Source organism: Brachyistius frenatus, unplaced genomic scaffold, assembly GCF_029030835.1.
Source record: "Brachyistius frenatus isolate BFR_SWC_R1_liver_20210118 unplaced genomic scaffold, ASM2903083v1 Contig_360, whole genome shotgun sequence".
Classification (NCBI taxonomy): domain Eukaryota; kingdom Metazoa; phylum Chordata; class Actinopteri; family Embiotocidae; genus Brachyistius; species Brachyistius frenatus.
In genome coordinates this window covers 117,757-125,000 of record NW_027210959.1, presented here as the reverse complement: position 1 = coordinate 125,000, position 7,244 = coordinate 117,757, and the positions used below count along the sequence as shown (strand labels likewise).

At 43.1% G+C, this 7,244-nt stretch overlaps 1 protein-coding gene across 1 annotated transcript in view; it reads right to left on the bottom strand.

Moving 5' to 3' along the window:
* Positions 1-7,244, bottom strand: part of LOC138636191 (cortexin-3-like) — a 21,110-nt gene extending 13,866 nt beyond the window's left edge. The window contains exon 1 of the mRNA XM_069724071.1: positions 6,913-7,244. The gene's annotated coding sequence lies outside the window, so the exon portion shown is untranslated. The remainder of the gene's footprint in view (positions 1-6,912) is intronic.

Sequence of the window (7,244 nt, the reverse complement as noted above, 5' to 3'; positions counted from 1 at the left end):
CCGGCTGCTTCTGACAAACGATAAAAATGTGTGCGTGTGTGCGTGTGCGTGCGCGCGTGTGTGTGTGTGTGTGTGTGTGTGTGCGTGTGCGTGTGTGTGTGTGTGTGTGTGCGTGTGTGTGTGTGTTGGCTCAGTATTACTGCAGAGTCTGGAGCTCCTGTAAGAAAACACAAGTGCAGCTTCATTCTGCCAAATTAATTCAGTCTTGCCTTCAAACTAATTACAACGATAATCTGGTGTTCTGTATGTAATCTATTCTGAGCGCCTGGAAATTGACTGATATTTGAATGGAGTTTGGTCTAAGCTTAAATATGATTTGTAATCAGAAAAGACACTAATGTCAAATCATCATCATTCACGTACATAAAAGTCGCTGTTAAATTAGCAGATATTTGAATGGAGTTTGGTGTGAATCAGCTCCTCTGATTTTTAATCAGAAAATTGATCTTTATTCATCTTTATGTGTCGCCTTAATGCAAAACAGGAACTTTTGGGTTTGTATTTCAATGAAGAAAATCAAAGCAGAGGTAACACACACACACACACACACACACACACACACACACACACACACACACACACACACACACACACACACACACACACACACACACACACACACACACACACACACATTTGTCTTTCTGGCTTTGTTAGGACGCCGGTTGACAATAATACATCCTCAGACCCCCTAAATGCTGATATAAACCTGTCTGGACTCGAGGTCTACAACCCACTGTGGTCCTCACAAAGACACAAAGACACACACACACACACACACACACACACACACACACACACACACACACACACACACACACACACACACACACACACACACACACACACACACAGATTCATCTGTCAAACAGATTGTAGCTCAGCGTCGTTCATCCACCTCCCTGCAGAGGGAGGAGCTGTATGTTTGTGTGTGTGTCTGTATAATGAAATGATGTTCCATCATCATCAGTGTCCAGATTACGTAACGATTGCTATTGACTGCCATTACCGTCTTGTTACTGTCAGACGTGTGTGTGTGTGTGTGTGTGTGTGTGTGTGTGTGTGTGTGTGTGTGTGTGTGTGTGTGTGTGTGTGTGTGTGTGTGTGTGTGTGTGTGTGTGTGTGTGTGTGTGTGTGTGTTCTTGCATTACTAACATTGTGGGGACTGTGTTGGGGACAACAACACGGCTAACGGACAGACTGTTTCTTTGGTTCCAGACGCTGTCGTTTGTTTACTTCCTGGTTTAATGGGAGTCGCTGCTCTGGCTCCGCCCCCTTTACAAAAAACAACTTTTATTACCAAAATTTGTGCAGCTGCCTGAATGCGGGTTTAGAAAAAACACACACACCGAGCTGTGGTCTGATTTCACTTTACGAACGGGCAAAAAAAAAAAAAAAATATCGTTTTTAGCCATTAGTAATCAGTCCACTCCCTCTGTAGTCGTGGAGACGCGGCCTGGCTCCGCCCACCAGCCATTCACAGCGGGGTGTCTTCGAATAATAGTCGGACGGTATTTGTGTTTTAAATCTGTTGTTCGATGATGACAGCGAACGCATCGACCTCGCCGCCACACGGGCCGCTCTAATGAGGGGGAAGTGATCGTTGCCACGGCGATGGGGACATCTCGTCAATCAGTTGTCTCAGCGGGTGAGCGCCAGGGGGAGGAGGAGCCGAGGCCGAACACTTCTGCTTCCTGTTTCTACGTTTACCGCCGAGGTCCAAGACAAACTCAGAGAGCTGCAGGCTGCATCAATCATTTATAGGTCGCATTAAAGAGACTTATTTTGTATTAATATTTCATGAACTGGTTTAAGAATCAAACTTTATCAATAAAACTGGGATTAACTAAATAAATTCAAAACCTCTGACAATAATAAATAATTTCTAATAATTCGGAGGAACTTTTATTTTTATTTTAACGTCATTTTATTCTTCTGCTCAAAGGGAAATGTTTTCTTTTATTTCATTTTTCACCTTCACAGCTTCACTTACTTTAAAAATTAAAGTTCATATAAAAGACGTTTGTAATAAATAAAAATGATAACTGGATGAGCCAACGTGATTGTCTGCTTTTGATTTGAAACATTTGAATTGATTGGTAATAATTCAGAGGTTTGCACTGTTGGATTCTGGGTAACTGAGGAACCAAAAGATCAATGTATTATTTTAATAAAGAGATCAGCTGATGGAGGAGTGAGTAACTGTAACGGCCAATCAGATGCTCTGAAATGTTTTTACTTTTCAAAATCAAAGACAAACTTGTAACTTTTTGTCTTTAATTTTCTCTGCTGGTCTGAAAACATCCCGACGTGTTCCACGCCGTCTCCGTAGCGCCGTTCTTCTTTGAAGACGTCATCGTCCTGTTTCGTGGCGTTTGTTGTCTCCTGAAGATATTTGTGGAGTGACAGCGACACTCGGCTGTTTGATGTGTTTGATTTCAGCGTAATTTCTGCGTCTCATCTCCCTGCCGATGAAATCTGTCCGTCTGATACCGAAAGTGTCGATTTCTCCTCGTCCTCCTCTTCATCTTCCTCTTTTGTTCCATTTCAGGTTGGTTCTGATTTTATGGGATTAAAATGTTCTTTCAGCTCCTGAACTGATTCAATTTGTTGTAAAGTCTGCTGCTTCATCTCCACCCACACCGTCACATACCTCATCATCTACTTTATCATCTACCTCAAACCTCATCATCTACCTCCTTATCTATTTCAAACCTCATAATTTACCTCCTCATTTACCTCAAACCTCCCCATCTACCTCATCATCTACCTCAAACCTCATCATCTACCTCATCATCTACCTCAAACCTCATCATCTACCTCATCATCTACCTCAAACCTCCCCATCTACCTCATCATCTACCTCAAACCTCATCATCTACCTCAAACCTCATCATCCACCTCATCATCTACCTCAAACCTCATCATCTACCTCAAACCTCCCCATCTACCTCATCATCTACCTCAAACCTCATCATCTACCTCATCATCTACCTCAAACCTCATCATCCACCTCATCATCTACCTCAAACCTCATCATCCACCTCATCATCTACCTCAAACCTCATCATCTACCTCATCATCTACCTCAAACCTCATCATCTACCTCAAACCTCCCCATCTACCTCATCATCTACCTCAAACCTCATCATCTACCTCATCATCTACCTCAAACCTCATCATCCACCTCATCATCTACCTCAAACCTCATCATCCACCTCATCATCTACCTCAAACCTCATCATCTACCTCATCATCTACCTCAAACCTCATCATCTACCTCAAACCTCCCCATCTACCTCATCATCTACCTCAAACCTCATCATCTACCTCAAACCTCATCATCTACCTCAAACCTCCCCATCTACCTCATCATCTACCTCAAACCTCATCATCTACCTCATCATCTACCCCAAACCTCATCATCTACCTCATCATCTACCTCAAACCTCATCATCCACCTCATCATCTACCTCAAACCTCATCATCTACCTCATCATCTACCTCAAACCTCATCATCTACCTCAAACCTCCCCATCTACCTCATCATCTACCTCAAACCTCATCATCTACCTCAAACCTCCCCATCTACCTCATCATCTACCTCAAACCTCCCCATCTACCTCATCATCTACCTCAAACCTCATCATCTACCTCAAACCTCATCATCCACCTCATCATCTACCTCAAACCTCATCATCTACCTCATCATCTACCTCAAACCTCATCATTCACCTCATCATCTACCTCAAACCTCATCATCCACCTCATCATCTACCTCAAACCTCATCATCTACCTCAAACCTCCCCATCTACCTCATCATCTACCTCAAACCTCATCATCTACCTCAAACCTCATCATCTACCTCAAACCTCATCATTCACCTCATCATCTACCTCAAACCTCATCATCCACCTCATCATCTACCTCAAACCTCATCATCTACCTCATCATCTACCTCAAACCTCATCATCTACCTCATCATCTACCTCAAACCTCCTTATCTACCTCATCATCTATCTTAAACCATGTCTTTTTCTCCCGTTATTTTTTTAAATATTTCTGTCTGTCTTTCTGTTGTCGTTTGTCTCTGTACTTCTGACTCTTGTCTCCCACCTGTCCGTCTTTCCCTCTCTGCATCTGTAATTAAATATGGAGATGAAACACCGATCAAATCTAAATATAAATGAAGTTAAAGCAGGTCGGTGTGGATATAAATACTCTGACAGCGCTTCACTGATTCTCAGGTTGCTACTGAGCGCGTGCAGGACTGTTTTTGGATGAAACGCGTCGACAGATTTAGCGTCGGAGCGGCTGTCCTCCTGTTTACTTCGAGCGGGTTTTAACGCTTTCACCTCCCGATGGCGTGAACAACCATTTTCATGTTTAGTTACACGTCTTCAGGATTCAGAGTGAAGCTGGCGAAACCTGCGAGCACATAATCTGTTCTGTTTCAGCAAACACAGGGAAAGATGTGAATACGCTGATTCATTGGGAATTTAAAGCAAAAATGATGCAGAGGGAAAACATCCTGCCTCCCTTCTGTCATTTAACTCATCTCGTTACGTGTCTTCACTTCATCAAGTCGAGGCTCCGCCTTCCTTTTCTGCAGCTGGAAGATGATGTAACGAAAAAAAAAAAAGATCTATTTTTGTGTCTTTACTAGAAACGTAATTTAGAGTTCCTCAGGGATTGATTCTGGGTCCTCTTTTAGTTTTACTATTTATACAAAAGTCTAATTAAAAAAAAAATTAAAGTAAAATTACATATGTTTTAAAATATTTGTGCATTTGGTGGCACGGAAATCCGTCCCGGAAAAACTACCTGCAGTGTCGACGCAGCAGATTCATCATCAGACGCTAACTGGACGTATTTTAGTTGTTTGTCATTTTTATTCACCGGTTCTGCTTTTAAAAAATCTGACCAATCATCAACCATCAGTGATGTCATCAACCAGCAGTGATGTCATCAACCAGCAGTGATGTCACCGTTGGTTTGTGAACGTTATGAATCCTCCAGTTCAGATTCTGTCCGTCACCATCTTTGCTAGTTCGGAGCGGTTTGGAGCAGGAAGTGACCATATTTGGACGAGCTGGGGGAGGAGCCAGCGGTGGATCTGACCAATCTGATCGGAAACCTGACGATACTACGTCCCGCCCACCGATAGCTGTAACCTGACTGCACCACAGGCCTGTCAATCAAACAGACACGCCCCCAAAAACAGGTCTTCTTGAATCTTCTTTTCTAATGAATGAGGGATTATTTTCAGATGGACCTCCAGAAAACTAAGAAGAAGGAGTGACTTTAGCTAACAACACCGAGATAACTGATGGACACATTTTATTCACTTTGGATTTGATGAGAGAAGTTGAATGGGAGTCTATGGAGCCGGAGGCTTTTTGGAGCAGACCTCTAGTGGCACTCGCTGGTATTGCAGCTGAAGACACTTCTGGATCAGAACCATTTTACAGACCTGAAGCTACGAACTCTTTTAGAAACAGTCTGTGCATAAGATTTAACATTCATCTGCCTTTTATATTAAAAAAGAACAAAACCTCGGCAGCCTTTTGTTTGTTAGCGGAAACATTGAGCAGCACATCATGAATTAACGAGTATTTAACGACAGAAAAGAGAAGAAAGCACCATTTTGCCATGTAAACACTGTAATTAAAAAGTAAGGAACGTTTCTTGCTTTGATGTTGGTATGTTTAGATGGTTTCCAGCGTTTGAATCGTGAGACTTTGTGCTTTCAGATGATATCTAATCTCTAATCATTACTTTAAAGGGTTAAAATAACTGGATGAAAACACACCAGGGGATTCGAGGCGTGACTCATATTTAAGTTGCATCTTCAAGCAAAAAAATGAATTGATGAGTGTTTTATTTTTACGATGAAAACGAGATAAAAAAGTAAAAAAAAAGTGACATTTGAAAAGGAGGAAATAAAAAACACAAACAAATGACTAATGTACAAATTCATGTTTTAACGTAAAGTCTTAAATTAGAAAACATATTTTTTGCCATAAAACCAGAGGTTTCTGTACTTTAGCGAATTAACTGTAATTTTTCAGGAGAAAACACAAACAGAAATACAAAATAAAAAAAGGCCATTCAGAAGCTGCCTGAGAATCCGTCCGTTTTTAGGTTTCCTTCAGTCTCGTAGAGATGCGGTGATGTTTGCCTGAGTGTCCGTGATGCGCTGCAGACGGGAGCTGCTGATAATTAATCCTGCCACATTTAAATGACACATATCTGACAACATGTGAACACATTCGGGCTTAAAAAAATTTAAATAAATAAAAAAGCCGGCTGAAGGCGAGCAGCAGAGCCAACCTGTAGCTGCTGACGGGGTGCAGCTCTCCTGACTGCTTTCAGCCTGCGTGTTGTTTTCAGCACATTTCATACATTTTACATGATGAAACATCTCAGCTGTTATTATTATTATTATTATTATTATTATTATTATTATTATTAGTAGTAGTAGTAGTATTAAAGTCTCCTGGAGACAGAAACCATCTGAATACATCAGAACTAAATCAGAATGGAGGTTTTTCATTGATTATATCTGTATTCTGGGTCCTCCAGGGGGTCCTGACCCTCCTGCATACATGACGGTTCTGATTTTAACGATATCAATTTTAAAACATCAACATATTTATAATCCAACATGCTGCATTCAGGTGCTGCAGGTGAAACCGACACCGAAACCTCCAAAATAACTGACAAACCCGGCAGACAGTTTGTTCAGAGAGTGAAAAAACAACAACAGGCCGAACGCGGCAGCACACGCCTGTCGCACACGCCAAGGAGGTCCATGACACGGCTCACCCCCATTCCTCCCTCGACCCACCTCACGCCTGACAGACATGACTCGGGTAAAACCACACATCGAGAGGTAAGTTGGGACTCACCCAGCAGCAGCGTCGGTGCCGGTCCTGGTGGTCTCGGTGGTCCACCTAGTCCTGGTGGTCTCGGTCGTCTCTGTCGTCCAGCCGGTCTCGGTGGTCCAGCTGGTCTCGGTGGTCCACCTGGTCCTGGTGGTCTCGGTGGTCCACCTAGTCCTGGTGGTCTCGGTCGTCTCTGTCGTCCAGCCGGTCTCGGTGGTCCAGCTGGTCTCGGTGGTCCACCTGGTCCTGGTGGTCTCGGTCGTCTCTGTCGTCCAGCCGGTCTCGGTGGTCCAGCTGGTCTCGGTGGTCCACCTGGTCTGGTGGTCTCGGTGGTCTTGGTCGTCTCTGTCGTCCAG